The sequence below is a fragment of the Panthera tigris genome, chromosome X (genome assembly GCF_018350195.1).
Source record: "Panthera tigris isolate Pti1 chromosome X, P.tigris_Pti1_mat1.1, whole genome shotgun sequence".
Lineage (NCBI taxonomy): Eukaryota > Metazoa > Chordata > Mammalia > Carnivora > Felidae > Panthera > Panthera tigris.
In genome coordinates, this window is record NC_056677.1 from 23,131,044 (window position 1) to 23,151,623 (window position 20,580).

Consider the following 20,580-nt stretch of genomic DNA (forward strand, 5'->3'; position numbering starts at 1 on the left):
AGCATGTCAGTGATGCAAGCTTTACTCATGTGATTAGTGATCACTTATAGGCCTGATTAATTATAAACATTGTAACTTTCATCCATTAGTCCTACTTATAATTTTTGAAGTTAACAACTGGATTCCTCTTTAATTTTCTTAAATTCCAAACTCATGTTTTCTTTAAGATCCTTTTTTGATGAGATCCTCTGATCACTCTTCTCAGGAATCACTGTAACTAATCTGTTTTAGAACAGGAAGTAATGCTATATTATCAGTGTTGCGCACTGAGCTTATATGTTGCATTTCCTCTGCATTTGAAGGCATTATAAACCAACTTCATGCTTTGCAATTGATGCCTCATGAATAAATCAAGAATTTTTGTTTGTCAATCTCTTACTGAAAATGATATGTTAAAAAATAATCTAGGTGGGAAAACAAAAGTGGTCAGTTAAGGAAGTTTGGCATTGCTTCTATCGCTTTTAAGTAAGCAGAGCACTAGGGCTAGGCCACAGCAAAGAATATCTGTCAAGAGTTTGACAATAATTTGGGGTGAAGAAGTAAATAATTTGTGGATTATAAGACTTTGTCCCACAGATGATGTCATTCAATGACTATATTAAATAACTATATAAAGGAAATAAAATATAACTATTAAATTTCTTCATCACATCCTCATATGTAGAATAAAATGGACTTAAACAAAAGGCAAAAACTCGTTCAAGAGTGAATAAAACTGAATGAGTAAAAATACAAAGAGATATTCAAAATCTCAAATTATGATAGCAAGAAAAAAATAACTAGATAGGAGTACTAAAAATATTTTGAAATAAAAAGATAACAAAGAATCATCTTTAAATTTTATCTGCAATATATATATATATATATATGATAAGAATAAAGTCCACATAATTCTGGAACATGTTAAAAATACAATGACATTAGGCATTAGGAAAACATTCTTCATTTATAAAGGTAGTTGGCTTTAATTTCCTACCTAAAACTCTTATTAGAATATTAGGTTTAATTTGAGTTTCTATTGTAATAAAGGATATGAAGAAATTGAAGTATATGCCAAAGAATTTTTTAAAAAAAACTGAAATAAATCTAGTTGTATTAAAAGGCTAAATAACATTTTTGCCTACTCAGAAAATATAATGAAAGGAATGAATTATTGTTTTTTTAAAGTTTATTTATTTTTGAGAAAGAGAGACAGAGACAGTGATAGAGCACGAGTGGGGTAGGGGCAAAAAGCGAGGGAGACACAGAATCTGAAGCAGGCTCCAGGCTCTGAGCTGTCAGCACAGAGCCTGACGTGGGGCTCGAACTCACGTACCATGAGATCATAACCTGAGCCGAGGTTGGATGCTTAACCGACTGAGCCACCCAGGTGCCCCAGGTATTGTTTTTGAATGGAAGGAATACTGTTTTGTCTGAAAAAGATCAAATAAAAGGAAACGGGCTTAAATGAAATAGAGAAAGATTCAGTCATACATGAAGAACTTGTTAATCGTCTAACTGATGAAGAGTACAATGGGCTCATCATGTAAGGTTTAGAATAGGTTTTTTAGCAGCTACATTTATAAATACTAGAACTTCAAGGGAACATATGACCACCCAATCTCTCCTCTTCTTTTTTTAGATCAGGAAAATAACACACATAGAAATTAAATTGCTTAACTCACTTTAGCAAGTCAGCAAGGACTAGAGCTCACAGTTCTTAACTTCTAGGCTAGCTCTGTCACCTTGCAAAAGGCACTTAAAACTTTTGTTTATAAGTTAATTTTGTTTTGTTTTTCATTTGTATAACGGGAATATTAATGCATAACTCAAAAGGACAACTATGAATATCAAATAAATGTGTGGAAACTACTTAGCATGATGATCATTTATAACTGCTCAAAAAGCAATAGGCTTTTTGTTGTACTGTTATCACCTTGTGCTTTTTCTTCTAAAAAATTCATCCAACAATAAAAAAGGATAATCTACACCAATCTTATGAAAAGTCTAGGTCAGGACACTTTATTTTATTTTTTAAAGTTATTTATTTATTTTGAAAGAGAGACAGAGAGAGCAAGCAGGGGAGGGTCAGAGAGAGAGAGAGAGAGAGAGAGAGAGAGAGAAGGAGAGAGAGAGAGAGACACAGAGAGGCTCCACTCTGTCAGCGTGGAGCCCGATGCAGGACTCGAAGGAGATCATGACCTGAGCTAAAACCAAGAGTCAGATGCTTAAGGAACTGAGCCACACAGGTGCCCCTAGGTCAGGACACTTTAAAATGTTAAAGCTATATAGTTTTTCCCATGGGGGAAAATGTATGGTTTTAAATTATGCCAATGAAAAAACTGCCACTAAAATATTAGTGTATTCCATAAGTTACTACATGGAGGCCATTTTCTCATTTTCATTTATTATTTCTTTCAAATCCAAAGACAAATTTCTCTCCTTGAAACCATACTCAAAGTAGGTTTTATTATCATCTCTACTTTATAGATAAATAAACCCAAATCTCCAAAAAGTGAAACAATCTTACTACTATTCTCTCTGGTGTGTTCAGTTTACTCCTGGCATCTGAGGCCCTAGGCTGGTGATGAGAAAGGATATGGAAAAACACATTGTTTTGATATATTCTAAATTGGCTCCCCCTTTTAGGAGTACAATTTGGGCCTATCTATCCAATTTAAAAGCACACACCCTTTGACTGAACAATTTCCCTTTTAAGGATTCTTTAATAAATGTACTCAAAATACATATGCAACAGATATACTTATATACAAATAAAGATATCTGTGGAAAAATATGTTGCCACATTACAGCCTTTATAAGCTACAACTGAAAGATGGTTACATAAATTAGTGCTACTTGTACAATGGAATGCCATGTACTCATTAAGAAGAATGTGATGGCAGAATAGGGGTGAAAACAAGACAATATAAACGATTCATTCATTTGTATGTTCAGCAAATACTTGAGCTAATACTAAGTTCCAGGCTAGTGATGCAGCCATGAATAAGACAAAGTCTTTGCTTTATAAATTTTACAACATAGTGAAAGAAGCAAGTGTTAAACAGACAAACAAGCAAATATACAATGTATGTCATATAATGTAGTGATAAGTTTCATAAAGAAAACTTAAAAATAGAAACAAAAAGTATATACTGCTCAGAAAAATAAACAGAATTACATATATGTATATACATATATAATTACACATACGCATATATGCCTGAGATATTTTTGGGAGATAACATAAACACTGTTGATAGTGGATACTTCTGCAGATAGGCTGAGGGATTAAATTATGACAGAAAAAAATATTAAAGTATTAATGCTTTGAAATTATAAATTTCTGTGGTATAAATTGTATACATATGACTTTTATCACACAGATATATTATTTTCCCAATAATAAGACAAGATAGATTAGAAGAGGTTAGGAGCTTGGATGCATACAAGCCATGAGCAATAGAATGGTCGTCACAGGTTTGAATATTTATCCAGGTTGCAAGCTCAAATGCCAGCAGAAACCTTCCAATAATACAAATTTGTGAATCAAGCTGGCAAAAATGTATGGGGAATTATAGAGCATGTGATGATCTGAGAACGCAGGAGTTAGCTACAGCCATTAAAAATTTTTTTTCAGACAAATTTAATAGTGTGGAAAGAGATAAAATTTTTAAATTCTCTGTCCTCATCTTACTAGAATTGTCAGGACTAGTTGGCACCCTTGCCTACCAAGGTCCACCCATCAGATCTTTGTAGGATGATCTGGCTGACACGTCAATTACATTAAATTGCTCATTGCTAAAGGGCAAAAAGACTTGATCATCTTTTTACTACAAGCACAATAAAATGCTATATTGTTACAATGATTTACAGAATCATCTGTGATCTCGCCCTGCCCACCTCTCTTTCCCCAGTTTTTCCGCTCTGCCCTTTACTGTCACACAACAAACTGAGTGTTGCTCTTCTTCTCTCTTGAACCTGCACATTAGTGTCCTCTCTGATATAGAACAGCTAATATCCCTAAAATGTAACTACTTTGAAGTTTCTCTTGACTTAGATGGGAGCTACCAATTGAAAGCATAAAGGCTCATGCCCATTAATATCCCCATGTGTCATCAAGTACCACTGAAATAAGCATTTTTTTAAATGAAGGACAAAAACGCATTTCCCTGTGCCAAGCAATTTTTCTGTGTTTCTCTGCACATTTACCTGAAACTTCTTTAGATATATGCACATTTATCATTCTATCTGAATGACATTTAATATATTAAGGAAAAAAGCTAAAAAAAAATCACATTTAAGATCCAAATCAAATTGTAGCAGTTCATTAACTTTATGAATCAAACAAGCTTGTAGCTCTTCATAAAGCAGCTGATTTTATGCTATAAATTATTTGTATGTTAAATAGATGTGTTTTTTCTTTTTTCTTCATTTATTTCTGGAAAGTTGTTCTAAGAGAAATATGGCTATTATACTGCAGGTTTCCTAAGCACATATAGAGTGAATTTAAGTCCATGTCAGGAAGAGCAAAAATAGACGTAATTGGATTTCATTAAGAAATAAAATAACACTTCAAATGTCTATATAAATCGTTAATATGCGCTAAAACTAGAGTATTGGTTATTGAAATGGAAAGATGTAGCATTTCTGTGCCAGATATATAAAAAAATGAATAAATATTGATAGCTGATCTTCTTTGAGCCATCTATTTGCTTCTTTGTCCTGTTTTTTATTAAAATTATAAATGTTATTATCAAGATATTGGGTAAGGGAATATCCAAAGAATTTGCATGTGATAATCCTCAGAACAAACTCATGATAAAGGTACTATTATCTTTATCTTACAAACAAGGACATTCTCAGGAAGCTGTGTCCATAATTTGCCAAAAACTGCATGCCAACAAATGACAGAAATTGAACTCACTCTCAGACTGTCAAAATCTAAAACCCATGCTACTATGGGAACAGAGTGAAAAAGGGTAGGTAGTGAGAGAAAGTGAGTGAAATTCTCTTTTTAGACTTGAAACCTAGGAGATTGAAATATGGAGCTGTCATTAGTAGAAATAAGATTATTTAGAAGAAGAGAGGTCTGGATCTGAGTTTGGAGAAATGTTGATTTCATCATCAACATTCTGTTTGTAATGAGCTTCTGTTGAAGATATAGTTAATATAGTTGTTATAGTTTAAGATATTTTCAAACAGCTGGAAATATAAGAGTATTGATTTAGAATATCATTCTGGGGGGAATGAGAGGTGTAGTTTATTTTAAAAACTAACATCTTCCAAATATCTTCCAAATAACATAGCTCTTCTCTTTACTTTATTTGTATGGACATACCTAGGTTTACTACAAAATTGCTTGTCACTGAAGGTGTTACAGTCAGATTTCTGGTTTCTGGCAGATATATACTTAAAGTTCAACGTTAATATGAATGTTGAGGCAAAAAAAATAACAGCCTGACATAGGACTTTCCACAGTATAGTGAGAAAGACAGGATGTATTTACCTAAAGACATGTAGGATGTTGACTTGATTGGCAGTTAAAATGAATCCCTGATGTACCAAGGTGTTTTATAAGAGGATTTAATGTATGAAGTGCCGAAAAAGTTTTCATTTTCTCAATTTGTTTTTTGTTTTCATTCAAATGTATGATTGAGAAATATTGTCCAGACTAGATATTTTAAACAAAAGAGCACAGATGGACATGAAGGGTCCTTATCACCAAGATGTCATACAAAAAATGCTGTTTCTGCATGAAATTTTTCCTAGGACAGTTAGATTCTTAAATGGGTCCATGACCTAAACAATAAAGAATCAGAAGCATAGAGAAAAATTTACTTTGGTGAGATATTTTATATCCCTAACCCAGTAGTCTCAACCAGGAGAGATTATGTCCACTATGGGTCATTTGGCAAGTCTGTCCAGACAACTGTCAGGACAGCAATAAGGGAAAGGGAGTTGTACTGGCATTTAGTGAGTGGAGGCCAGGGAGGCTGGCTAAGCATCCTACAGTGTGCAGGATGGTCCCCAATGACAGCGCTATCCAGCCTCAAATGTCAAGAGTGCTGAGGCTGAGAAACCTTGCTTTAACCATGCCAGGTCCTAGGATAATATAAAAGAGATGGGACTTCAATATTTCATTATGTAACATACGTGCTAGTTGTAGGAAGTAATTATTTTAACTAGATCATCGGTAGTTATACTTCATGTGTGAGTTGTATTATGAGCCAGAAATGAGAAACCTATCATTTTACTAGAATCTTCTGGCACCAAATGACCCTCTCCCTTTAAAGAAACCATGCACACAAAAGATATTTGAGAGGATCTTCTTGAATCTGTTTAAAATATATGGAAATTAAACTTCCATGTGCTTTGCTTCATCAGTAAAACTGTGGAACCCATTAACAAATCACTACAGAAACCTAGCTCTATAAATCAGGAAATTTATCAAGTGTAGTTACTACTGCATGTCGGTAAGTGTCTGAATTAACTAAGAATTAAAGATTGGGGAAAAGAGGAAAACCAGCTTTTCATAAATTATTCATTTCTTATTCCAGTCTTCACATTAGGATCATTTAGATTGTTACCTGATGTATAAGCTCTATTTCCTTCTATTCTACCCTAATTAAGTAATATAATTTAAAAATAATTATTTTTCTTTGTTTGCTATGCTCCTGCACACACAAGAACCTGTCCTACAACTTTATCATTATATTTTTTAATAATTTCAGTTACATTTATGTTTAAATATCTCAATTTAGGTTATGCTTAAATTTATTTGAAAACTTTAAAAATATTAACATTTCTGTCAAACTAATCTTTTTGTAAGATAAGTAAACTCAAATTTTGAAATAATATTCTACAGATAAATCTCAGGAAAGGCCACCTCACAGAGTTGGATTTTGCCTATGAAATGGGTTTTAAGTTGCTCTTTTTTTCCCCTTTCCTTCCTGGACCACACATTTGCATAGCACACAGGGCACAGAGAAGAGTCTGGAGATGTCATTTTCAGACCAGGCTTTCTGTGTGAGCACTCAAACTTCTGAAACTTAAATGGCTTCATGATCCTTCACATTAATAGGTCTCAGTTTCCCCCTGTGAAAATTACTGTTTTACATTTGATAAACTCTAAGGATCTTTCTGGCTCTAAAATTCTATGTTTACTTAAGAGAAGACTAAAGGGTGAACTTATTTTCTATGAAAGTTACTATTATTTTTGCAGGTTGGATTTATGTCATACATAAAAGTTTACTGCAGAACAACTTTATTTGCCAATAGAAAATAAAATTATATAAACAAATTTTAAATTAAATAGAAGAAAAATAATTTTGAATCACTATTAGCATGGACTACAGAGAATAACTTTTTGGGAGTTATCAAAATGGATACAAGCTTAGGCTTTGAAATCAAACAAATCTGAAATAGAATCAGTCCTCTGTCATTAACTAACTAGGAATCCTTGAGAAGTCCTTTACCTTTTGGAGTGCCAATGTCCTCATCTAAAATATGGGTATAACAGTACCTACTTGCAAGATCAGATGTGTTTAGTGCCTGGCATGTAATATAATCATAGTGAATAACACTTATAAATATTATAAACCTTTCTGTAATTAAGACAGTAATCAACATTTATGTCCTGATTAATATAGATATTTTAATGCTTACTAGTAAGACTTTAGATAAAGGAATCTCTGCAGCTTATTTTCAGTGCACCAGGAACTATTATTCAAATTTGAAGTACTGCATTTTAAAATTTACCTTTGAATTTGCATGTAAATGTAAATTTTTGTAATTCAGTATTAAGCTAATATTGCCATCAAAAACTAAAAGGTAGGGCATGGTGGGGGGGGGGGCATACTACAAAGATTATAACCAAGACTGACTCTAGCTGTGGAGCCTTGAACAAAAGGCTTCAGCTGTATATTTTTCAATAGAAGATGGTTTAGACTGGGTATCTAAAAAAACCACTTTCTGTTTTAACTCATCATACTTAGTCTCCATGTTTACTATTTGAGAAATAGTGTCAGTTTACCAAAATCTATATGGAAATGTTTCCTCAACAAGAAGAAATACTTTAAGGCACATAAGCTTAGACAAGTTATGAGCAAATAGCCCTCAAGATTTGCTTTACTTTTCTTCCTAGTTTTCCAAACAAAAGACCTCCAGATGATTGATAAGCCATTTCCTGTCAAGTGCAACAGCAAATCTTTTTGAGAGACTGTCAGTGGGTTTGATTCTTGAATCTCTCTTTAAATAGACTCCATAGGGGAAGCTTACACAAAGAACACAATGGCAGGGAAGACGTTTAGAGTCAAGTTGGAAAGCTTTGTGTCCTTTAGAAGTAGTAGCATTTTTTTTTCAGTGTAAAATTAACAATATCCCAAAAAGAAGATTTCCACAAGTAAACTGAGAAGCTCAATCTGGCATTATCAGTTTGTTGGGTCATAAGGGGTTGAGGAGGGCACCACTGCATGTGCTATGAAGAGTTTGAAAATATTTTCTTCTAAAAAACATATACAATATTCTTTTAACCTGACCTAACCCCCAATACTCAGTTAAAAGCTGAATGGCACTTCTTTTTGGGTAAAAATTTCCATCAAAATAAACTGAGGTCACATCTTGCACTAGTCTGATTGACAGGAAAAAGGCCTAGTAAGAACTTTATAGAGGTGAAAAAATATGCAGTGGCTCAGTTATTACATAAATGCTCAAGCAAATCTACTTCTGTCAACTTTAATATTTGTATTGTATAACATTTTCCACTATTAATATAATTCTCTCCCTGAAAACCAGAGGTCTGGATATATGTAGTCTTTATGTTTCCTGACAGTTTTTGGAGCTGAGAAAATGACAATAGTGTCCAATATATATGATAAAATTAGATACACACATATTCTATATACTTTTCAGGAAGTGTTCTTAGTGTTCACTTAAATTTGTAAACTAAGTGCAGAGTTGGGGGATTGTAATATTTTTCAGAAACTCTATAAAACAACTGAATTGAAACAGACCAAAAACAGGTAAATTTTACACTAGTTTACCAACTATTCTGTTTTTTACTTATCCGTTACTAAACACAACTAAATATTCGCTATCAATTTGTCAGTTTCTACCAAAAACAAAAAACAAACAACTTTTCTTACTAATAGATGAGAGGCAGGATTTGGATTGTGGGCCACATACTGGCCTCTAATGTAGAATGGAAAGGATAATATAAAAAATTAAGTTCTTGAGTAGGCAAGCCTTGATAGGATTCATTGTATAAGCATGTAGGTTATCATTTGATAAAAACAGAATATTCACCCCACTTAATCAAATGTAAAGTGGAATATGGTTTCTGATGAAAACAGAATGGAGGATCTTGGTTGTAAAAGCATGTAGAACTTTTCTGATTGCTCCTATTTTTGCATGTTAAGGAAATGTTATGCCATCCACCTGACCTCAATTATCCAATCCGCCTCTGGATTGAACATCTTCAGCTTTACTTACCCCAATTCTGTACACTGCTACCAGTAACATAATCACTACTTTCTACTTAAAAATGTCTTTTCTCTACCTATAAAGATGTTAATCATGAGTGTGGCTTTATGAAAATGATGAATGAATACCTTTTCCTCTACATCTAAGCTCTAATTTCCTTTGTATTAGTTTCAATATTAGGCAGGGAATAAATAGCAGCAAACATGGCCAATGGCAAGTAGATCCGACTTATATCATCGATAAAGGAAGTGCTTTAAAAAATTAATGTCTCTTTCCTTCTGTCTCAAAAAGAAATCCAGGATGGGGAATGAGTGGCTTGTCTTCAGGCCTGATGACGGAGTACACATATTTCTTGCTTGGGTCCTGTGACTCTGTCTGTAATTTTTTAACTGATATTAATTGATGCAAATTTTTTTGGCACATGCTTCACACATTGCTAATTAAGCAGTTTATAATTAATGTATATGCTAATTTTAGTTGATTAACAGTTTACAAGTATGTACTTTGATATTGACACTTATGTGTATTTCAATAAAATGACAGTGACTTGGCCATTTCTGGCCTAAAAACCTATTATGTGCCTGAGTAGTCAAGGGGAAACATGGATGGTGATCCACTGATTGTATTTAATGCAATTGATATGTGAAAACTACACTTTTCTGTTTGTTACCTCCTAGAAAGCACATTCATTTTTTACCAGGTGAAAGAGAGAAAAATGCAAAATAATGCCTTTCCTTGGGTTCTGCTATAGCCCTAATTCTGCTTTTTATTGATTAGATACTTAAAAAGATAGATTGGTCTAAGAAATCAAGCTGTTAGAATTATTTTGAACCCCTAACTGTACCAAACCAGATTCTAAATATATGCTAATTCACTGTTTTTTCCCCACTTGAGATTGTTCTAAAAGTGTGCTTACCACTTCTTTTTCCCAGGTTTGTATATCCTAAGAGGACAAAGAAGCCTGCTTAGCAATTCCTTTCCCAGCCATTTTTTTCCCAGCTCTGAAGAACTGTTCTCTATGTATGCTTAGTTTAGTAGAGACATGTTTATTTCCTTTGTATAAAGTGACTGTATTTCAACATGACCAAGATTTAGAAAGCATTTTGTTTTGGCAAAGGAGTACTTTTTTGGCAGCCAACATCATTAGAGAAGGTGCCGTAAGCTATGCAGATGATAAAACTAATAGCAGGGAGGATATAAACATTTAAGAAAAACCATGTTTTCTGAGAGATTGAATATAATGACAAGTGATTTCCAACCTGCCCATCTTACCTATTTCTCCAAATTTTGCAGTAACTGCAAATGTTGGCAGCCTGAATTCTATTGGGTTTCAGGCATATTACCTCAGTCTTATTGGTAAAAAGCCTTCAGCCACCTTACAAAGCATGTTTAAAGTAGAGAAACATAGATAAAAAAACTTCAAAGGCATATATTTTTGGGTACAGACAGAATTTTCTGAAAATAGCTCTTCACCTGCATCCTGGGGACTTAAAGTGTTTTTACTGTGGTACCAATATTTTTCCCCTCCATAAGGCATGATGCTTCATAATTGCTGAGGAAAATAACATCTATGGGGGGAAATGGGAGTCATAAGTAACTAGTATCAGAGGTGTTCTTGGTGAAATTTGGAAAAAGTAATAAAACATCAGGGCACATTAACTCAAAGGTTAAGAGTACAGATGCAGGATCCAGACTCACAAGCAGGGCAAAAGTACCTAATGTCTCTGGGTGTCTGGTTTCTCACGTTTGAAACAGAGCCATCAATAATAGCCACTCTATTATTATAGAGGTTATTATAAGGAGTGATGTTTTAGTATTTGTCACAAACGTAGAACACAGCGACAGTTAAACCAAAAAGAATGTGTGAGGGGAAGTTGGTGATACAAAAGAACAAGGCAGAGGAAAAGAGCTTGGGGGCATTGCTGCCTCAAGCTACAGCATAAGAAGAGTAGGAAACTCACAATTGTATTTTTGCTCCCAGGTCATTTCTGCCTCAATTTAACTATAAGTATAACCAGCCCTTCTCAGGTGCCTAATGCTACATTAATTATATACTTTTCTTCAGGATGGATAGAAACATTTTCGCTTTTCTGTATCAGAGATTTATTATTAAACATTTTTAAACCACATATTGCATAACCTTAAATGTTATGTTAAATGTGTTATGTTCCTTCTTTATTGGTATGATAAACTGGAATGCCAATAACTCAGTTACTTCTTATCTTCATTAAGAAATGTGATTAGACTTGCACTGAAACAATTTATTTTATCCTGTTAGGAAGTTGCACTATTAGAAAGGTCCATTAACTCTTTCATGATGTTGTGAAATCATTGGGGAAATCTCTAATTGCTACAGGCACAGGTGAGTGCCATGAGTGCCAAATTATGCATGGCAGCAGCAATTTCCTAAAAGACTCGTGATTTCTTAGTGGTTAAAAGCTTTAATGTGCCTCCAGTGCCTAAGTCATTAACAGAGAATGATTTCGGCACAGGGAGAATCTAACTAAAATGTAAAACTTGTGAGGGCATTACAAATAATAGTGTACCAAATAAAAGTGCTTGAATATTGGTGTCAGATGCAAGCATTTTTCCCATTAATTCTGATGTCATGAAAGATACAAAGCACCTGAAAAGCACAGAGAGAAAACTTGTCATAAAATGGGACAAGAATGATCAGAAATAAATCAAAAACCTTTTCCTTATATATTAGCATCTTCTACACACTTATAAAATCTTTACTTTGAAAGAATTTAAAATAATACCATAGTCTCTATATTATTTTCTTTCCTCCTGTTACTATAAGCTCCTTTGGGAAATGCGCCATTCAGTTTTTAAAGTGGGAGAAAGTGAAATGAGATGTATTTCTGTGGCTATGGGACTTTTGATATCTGATTATCTTATTTTTATTTAGACTGAATTTATTCTTATAAAAATGTAAATGAAAATTTGAAATATATCCTTTTTTATTGCCTGTTATTTCTAAATGCCCATGTTCTCCTTTTAGTGTCTGTTGTAATGTGATTTTTTTGAATAGTCTCAGTCATAGTATACTAACCGTGTATGATTCAAAATATATTTTCAATTCCATCCTTTTCATGAGAGCATAATATTTCATTCAATTGAAATGTCATAACTTAATCATTTCTAGATTTTATAATATTCTATTTTTAGTCTCATAATAATGCTGTAATTAACATCTCTTTTTCCCAGATTCACTGGGAAACATTTACATACAATAAAATCAATCCATATTAAGTGTACAGTTTGATGAGTTGGGGCAATTGTATGTATTTGTGTAGCCATCCCCATGAACATGATATAGAACTTCTAAATCATCTCTCAAAATTCCGTAGCGACTCTTTGCCTTTATTACCCTTGTTCTTTTCCCCAGGCAACCATGGCTTTGCTTTATGTCACCATAATTTAACCTTTCTAAAATTTTATAGAAACAGGATGAAATACTATGTAGTCTTTTGTGTTTCACTTTCTAACTTAGCATCATGTTTTTGAGATTCATCCATGTTATTGTGTATATCAGTAATTTTTCTTTTTTATTACTGAATAGTATTCCATAATATGGATATACCACAATTTGTTTATTCATTCACCAGTTATGGGACACTTAGGTTTTTTCTCCCAATTTGGGGCTAATATAAATAATGCTACTTTGGAAATGTGTATATAACTCTGTGGTAGTTAATTTTGTGTGTCAATCTGACTAGGCCATGGGGTGCCCTTATTTTTGGTGAAACATTCTGACTGTGTCTGTGAAGGTAGTTTTAGATGAGATTAACATTTGAGTCAGTAGGCTGAGCAAAGCAGATTGCTCTCCCTAATGGCAGGGGCCCTCATGCAATCAGTAAAGGCCTAATGTAACAAAAACCCTGACCTTCTTTCTCTGTTTTCATTTTAGAGAGAGAGAGAGCACAAGCAGGGGAGAGGGGCAGAAGTAGGAGGGGGGGAGAGAGAGAGAGAGACAGAGAGAGAGAGAGAGAGAGAGAGAGAATGAATATTAAGCAGGCTTGAACCCACGATACTGAGATCATGACCTGAGCTGAAATCAAGAGTCACTCAATCCACTGAGCCATCCAGGTGCCCCTTTTCTTTTCTTTTTCTCTTTTTTTTCTGATCCTCTTTCAAATAAGAGGGAACTCTAGCTGCCTGGCTGATTGAGCTGGAACAAAGACCTTTTCTAGCCTTCAGATTCAGACTGAAACATCCACTTTTCCTGGGCCTCAAGCCTGCCAACTTTCCAAATGAAACACACCATTGGCTTTCCTGGGTCTCTAGCTTGCTGACTATAGATCTGGGGACTTTTCAGCCTCTGTAATTATATGAGCCAATTCCTCATAATATCTTTACACACACACACACACACACACACACACACACACACACACATCCTAATGGTTCATTTTCTCTGGAGAACCCTGACTAATACAAAGTCTTTGTGTGAACCTATTTTAAAATTTATGTTGTGTGAATACCTAGAAATGGGATTGCTAGGTCACCAGATAAGTGCATGTTTAATGCTAAGGTTTAAGTGACAAATTGTTTTCAAAATGGCTGCACCATGAGCAATGTAATAAGAAATGCAGTTGCTTCATATCCTTGTCAAAACTTAGTATTTCAGGTTTTTGTTTTTAGGTTTTAGCAATTCTAGTGTGTCAGTGATTGTGCTTTTAATTTGAATTTCTCTGATGACTAGTGATCTTGAATATCTTTTCAAGTGATTATTGGCTACACAGATATCTTCTTTGGTTGAATATCTCTTTAAACATTTTGCCCAGCTAAAAAATTTGTTTTTTTTCTTAATATTGACTTAAATTTGTTCTTTATATATCTTCTAGATACATGACCTTTGTCAAAAAGAAGACTTAAAATATTTTCTCCCATTTTGTGGCTGGCAATTTCATTTTCTTAATCATGTTTGTCAAAGAACAAGAGTCTATTTTGTCTTTTATTTTCTTTTATGGATTATGTTTCTTTGTCCTGTTTCAGAAACTCTGTCAAAGCCAATATGACAAAAATTTCATCCTGTTTTCTTCCAGAAGTCTTATATCTTTATCTCATAGTTAGGTCTATAATTCTGTTGATACTCAGTTTCATATATGATATGAAGCATCAGTTATATATTTTTTTCACCATACAGATGACCAATTATTCCAGTAACATTTATTTAAAAAAGTAACCTTCCCTGATTCAATTGCCTTCACGCCTATGCCAAGAACCAATTGACCCTATGTATTTGGGTCTGTTTTGGAAATTTTCATTTTGTTTAATTAATCTAGATCTTCTATTATGCCAATACCACACTATATTAGTTATTTCAGCATTATAGTATATTTTGAGTCAGGTGATATAAGTTTCCCAATGTTATTCTTCTTTATCAAAGGTGTTTTGACTATAGTAGATTCTTTTTATTTTCATATAGTTGTTATAATCAATCTATCAATTTGACAAGAATTACATTGAATCTATAGATCAGTGAAGAACTGACATCTTACTGAGCGTCCTAATTAATTAATATCTATGTGTGTTCTTTAAATCCAACAATGAATGTTTTGCAATTTTTCGGTATTCAGACCTTGCATACATTTATTAAATGTATTTCTAGGGGCACCTGGGTGGCTTAGTCAGTTAAGCATCTGACTTCAATCAGGTCATTATCTCACAGTTCTTGAGTTTGAGCTCCATGTTGAGCTCTGTGCTGGCAGCTCAGAGCCTGGAGCCTGCTTCAGATTCTGTGTCCCTCTCTTGCTCTGCCCTCCCCCATTTATGCTCTGTCTCTGTCTCTGTCTCTCTCTCTCTCTCTCTCTCTCTCTCTCAAGATTAAACATTAGAAAAATTTTTTTAATATATTTCTAAATAGTTTATATTTTTACATGATTTAAGATGGAGTTTAAATATTATTTCTTAAATATTCATTTTCATTTTATAGAAATACAATTAATTTTTGTCAACTGGCCTTGTAAACTGCAACCTTTGTTATAGGTACTCATTAATTATTGTAACTTTTTAAAGTTTTTTCCAGTTTTCCACATCCATAATCAGATAATGTGCAAATATAGTTTTGCTTCTTTATTTCCCAGTCAAAAGGCGTGGCTTTTATTTTTTATTCAATCATTCAATTTCATGTTTTTGTACTGTCCATGTCTTACAGTATAATGCTGAACATAATGGTGGTAAATATTATAAAAGGTAATACTGTTGAACAAATTGGACATGGGAGAGAGGAAAAAGAAGGAGAATTTATAAGCTAGTTAATTTCACTATTGCTCATAATAAGGTACCAACAGATAACATCTAAAGAAAAAGAAGACTAAGGATATTACAAAAGGTATGCAATTAATGGTAAACACTAGAACAAAGATTTTTTTTTAAATTCCAAATACTAAGAGGAACTGCAAAACACTAAACGTATGAAAAATATATACAAGAAGACATAACTCATCCATTTTTTTTAAATTGCAGATCGAATAACAAAGCAAAAAAAAATCAGCAGCACCCTTAGTAAACACAAAGTAAAGATTAAAACAAAAAATGAGAAGTAATATGAAAAATAATCAAAGTAAGGGAATTTTTTAAAATTTTTTTTAACTTTATTTATTTTGAGAGAGAGAGAGTGTGCATGAATGAGTGGAAAAGAGGCAGAGAGAGGGAGAGAGAATCCCAAGCAGGGTCCATGCAGTCAGCACACAGCCAGACAAGAGGCTTGATTTAACAAACTGTGGGGCCATGACCTGAGCCGAAACCAACAATCAGATGTTTAACTGACTGAGCCACCCTGGGTGCTCTGACTAAGGGAATTTAAAACTCATTTACAAGCTACTTAGGTAGTACTATGTTAAAAAAAACAAAAAACAAAAAAAAACCTAAACTAAACTAAACTAAACTAAATGAAATAGACAATTATCTACAAAAATAAAATCTACCAGAATCATTACAGAAGAGAAAGTTGAAACAGACAAATTTCCTTAGAGAAGTAGAGAAATTTGTAAGTTTTATAATACCCCTTCTCTGCAAATAACAATAAACTCAGATAGTTTTTTTAATGTTTATTTATTCTTGAGAGAGACAGAAACAGAATACGAGTGGGTTAGGGGCAGAGAGAGGGAGACACAGAATCCGAAGCAGGCTCCAGGCTCTGAGCTGTCAGCACAGAGCCCGATGTGGGACACAAACTCACAAACTGCCAGATCATGACCTGAGCCGAAATCGGACACTCAACCGACTGAGCCACCCAGGAGCCCCTAAACTCAGATAGTTTAACATGAAATTGTACCAAATCCATAAAGAACATATCATTCTGATTGCAATTCACCTATTCAAGAGTACATAAAAAGACAGAATTATTTAAAATTATTTTCATAAAATGTTAGTAATATTTTATCCATAACTAGACAAAATGACAAAATAAAAACTATGGAGTAAATTCTCATTTATCTCTCACTAATGCATCTCACTGATGCAATTCAACACAAATTCATGACTGCTTTCTAAAAATGTTGAAAGGGGATTTTTGACTTGATTTAAAAACAAAACAAAACCACTGTGATAAAACAGAATTCAACAGATATTTCATTAAAATGAACACATAGATATAAATATATTATGTTTTTGCACTGTCCGGATCCTCCAGTATAATGCTGACCATATACATATATATATGTTATATATACAACATTATATATGTAAACTATTTTATTTAATTATGATACATTTCAGGTGATCCAATTGAAATCAGGAAGAGAACAAAATGCTCACTGTCACAACTGTTACTTAAGATAATATAAGATGCTTCAGCCAGTGGGGCATCTGGGTGGCTCAATCCTTTAAGCGTCTGACTCTTGATTTCAGCTCAGGTCATGATCTCATCGTTTGTGAGTTTGAATCCCGCAATGGGCTGTGTGCTGACAGTGTGGAGCCTGCTTGAGATTCTCTTTCTTTTTCTCTCTCTGCCCCTCCCTCCCTCACTTGCTCTCTCTGTTTCTCTCAAAAATAAATAAATATTAAAAAAAAAAGATGGTTCAGACAGTGAGATTAACAAGAGAAAAAAATTAGAGGTTAACAATGTAAAATGAAAATATAAATGTATTTCAGATGACAGATGACAAGAAAGTGTTCCTGTAGTTCCAGGATAATGATCTGAAAATCTATTAGAAACAAGTTATTGGGATATAAAATTAGTATTGAGAAATCAATAGATAACTTCTGCATAAACAAAATCCATTAAAAACTTTTTTAAAAGACTCCATTCTTTAAAATGGCAACAAAAAAGAGAATACATCTAAAAACAAATCTGAAGTGAAACCTATATGTTTTCTGAAGGACCTACATAGAGTTGAACAAATAGAAAATTATGCTATGCTTTAGCTAGGGAGATTCAAAAATAAAAACACATCTATTCCCCCTAAAATAAATTTACATATTATAAAATTTATAAGTGGCAAATTAATGTAATCCCTAGTATCAAAAGTTTTGTTGTTGCTGTGTTTGTTTTGTTTTCTAAAATTAAGAAAATATTGCTCAAAGTTTATATGGGAAAAAAACTAGTCAAAAGTAGATAGCAAAACATTGTTTAAAAAAGTCAACTAAGGGGTATTAGCCAGACAAAATTTAAAGTATATTATAAGATGTTAATAGTTAAAACCATGTTATATTTGCATATAAATACAGAAAAGAATGGAAGAAAATGGGAAGTTCAAAAATTGACTGGAATAAATATGGAAATTAGTATATGACAAAGGTGGCATCTAAAAATCAGTTGGTAAAACTGAATTTTTAAAATAAATCTTTGGACAAATGGGAGAAATTTAGGAGAAAAAAGATAATTTTTAGATCTCTTTCTCACAGTATACAACAGGGTTAATTCCAATTGGATCAAAGATTAAAAAAAATAAAAGAAATCCAGCAAGTATTAGAAATAAATATAGAAATAAATAACTCAGGCTACATCTACACAGTAGAATATTATGCATTTGTAATAAGAATGAGTATAGTCTTTATGCACCAAGATAGAGTGATCTCCAATAAATTTTTTTTCCAATAAAATATTAAAGTGAAAAAACAAGATGAAATACTATATATGCTACTAGTTTCCTAAGAAATAAAGCTAGTCAATATATTTTCATATTTACACATATTTGTAGAAAATACTGATGAGATAAGAAAACAAATCTAATAAAAATATTTATCAGTACAGTGGAGTAGAATGGGTTGGAGACTTGGGATGGTAAGAAGACTTCTGAGCATGTAGTTTATACTATTTTGACTTTTGAATCATGTACATATATTACATAGTAAAAAAAAATTAAATGATAAAAAAGTAATCAATCGGTGTATGTCCCTGCTCTCTACATTTGAAGTACATTTTAAATAATAGTTTACATGGCCATTTCTACTTTATTTTCAGTCATATGGTTACATGTGGAAAGAAGTTACTGATAAATTTGATATTACAGCATTTATATATCTCCCAAATAGAAGACAAAAGAGTTCTATTAAAGATCGTATCTCACCTTTTTGTGAGGAACAGTGTCCCTTGTGTACTTCACTGGGATAAACTACCGAGAAACTGAGTTTGTGACAGTTTGGAATACAGAAATTATTTAATTTTCTGCTAGGAAGAGCAAGGAAAAAAAAACTTTTTACTCCAACTGTAATTGCAGTATAATTCAATAGGTCACCTGTCTAATAACTCTGTTAGGATCTATTAAATTAATCAGGAAGCAGAAAAGCAGGTTATAAAAACTCATTTCATCAGTTCAATTTTAAAAACACAAAACATGTAGGCATGTTTAATTCTTCACTGTTATGGAATGGATTTTCCAAATAACAGAACTATATTCACATTTATTATCAACATGATAGTTCATTGCCTGATTTTAACTAAATACAGTTGATCTGCTTGCATATTCTATGTATATTTCTATTTTTAAATTAACCCATCTCACAGATACTATAAAATAGGAGGAAAACAAGTAACAGTTTAGCCAAGAGGATATGTCTTGGAAATAAATAAGTTTATATACTGTATTTCTGAGAAAATGTAGTAATACTTTGTATATTTACACATATTTAACACTAAGTAATTAGTAAGGGAAACAAACAAAATATTAATGCTGTTGTTGGATTCAAACCAAATACTGCAATCAGATTCCATTTTTGAAATTCCACATTTTAAAAAATAAGACATTGAAGGCATCATGATTCTGGATTTCAAGCTATATTACAAAGCTGTAGTCATCAAGACAGTATGGTACTGGAACAAAGACACACAGATCAATGGAACAGAATAAAAAACAGAGAAATAGATCCACAAATGTATGGCCAACTAATCTTTGACAAAGCGGGAAAGAATATCTAATGGAAAAAAGACAGTTTCTTCAGCTAATGCTGTTGGGAAAACTGGACAGCAACATCCAGAAGAATGAAACTGGACCACTTTCTTATACCATAGGCAAAAACAAATTCAAAATGGATGAAAGGCCTAAATTTAAAACAGGAGACCATCAACATCCTAGAGGAAAAACAGGCAGCAACCTCATTAACCTTGGCGCCATCAACTTCTTACTAGACAAGTCACCAAAGGCAAGGGAAATAAAAGCAAACATGAACTACTGGGACTTCATCAAGATAAAAAGCTTCTGCACAGCAAAGGAAACAATCAACAGAACTAAAAGTCAACGGATGGAATTGGAGAAGATATTTGCAAATGACATAGCAGATAAAGGGTTAGTATCCAAAATCTATAAAGAACTTACCAAACTCAACACCCAAAAACCAGATAACCCAGTTAAGAAATGGGCAGAAGACATGAACAGACACTTTTTCAAAGAAGACATCCAGATGGCTAACAGACACAGGAACAGATGCGCAACATCACTCAACATCAGGTAAATACAAATCAAAATCACAATGAGATATCACCTCACACCTGTCAGAATGGCTAAAATGAATAGCACAAGAAACAACAGGTGTTGGCAAGGATGCAGAGAAGGGGGAACCCTGTTGAAATGTTGGTGTGAATGCAAACTGGCGTAGCCACTCTGGAGGTTCCTCAAACAGGCTGGATGTTCCTCAAAAAACTAAAAATAGAACTACCCTATCCAGTAA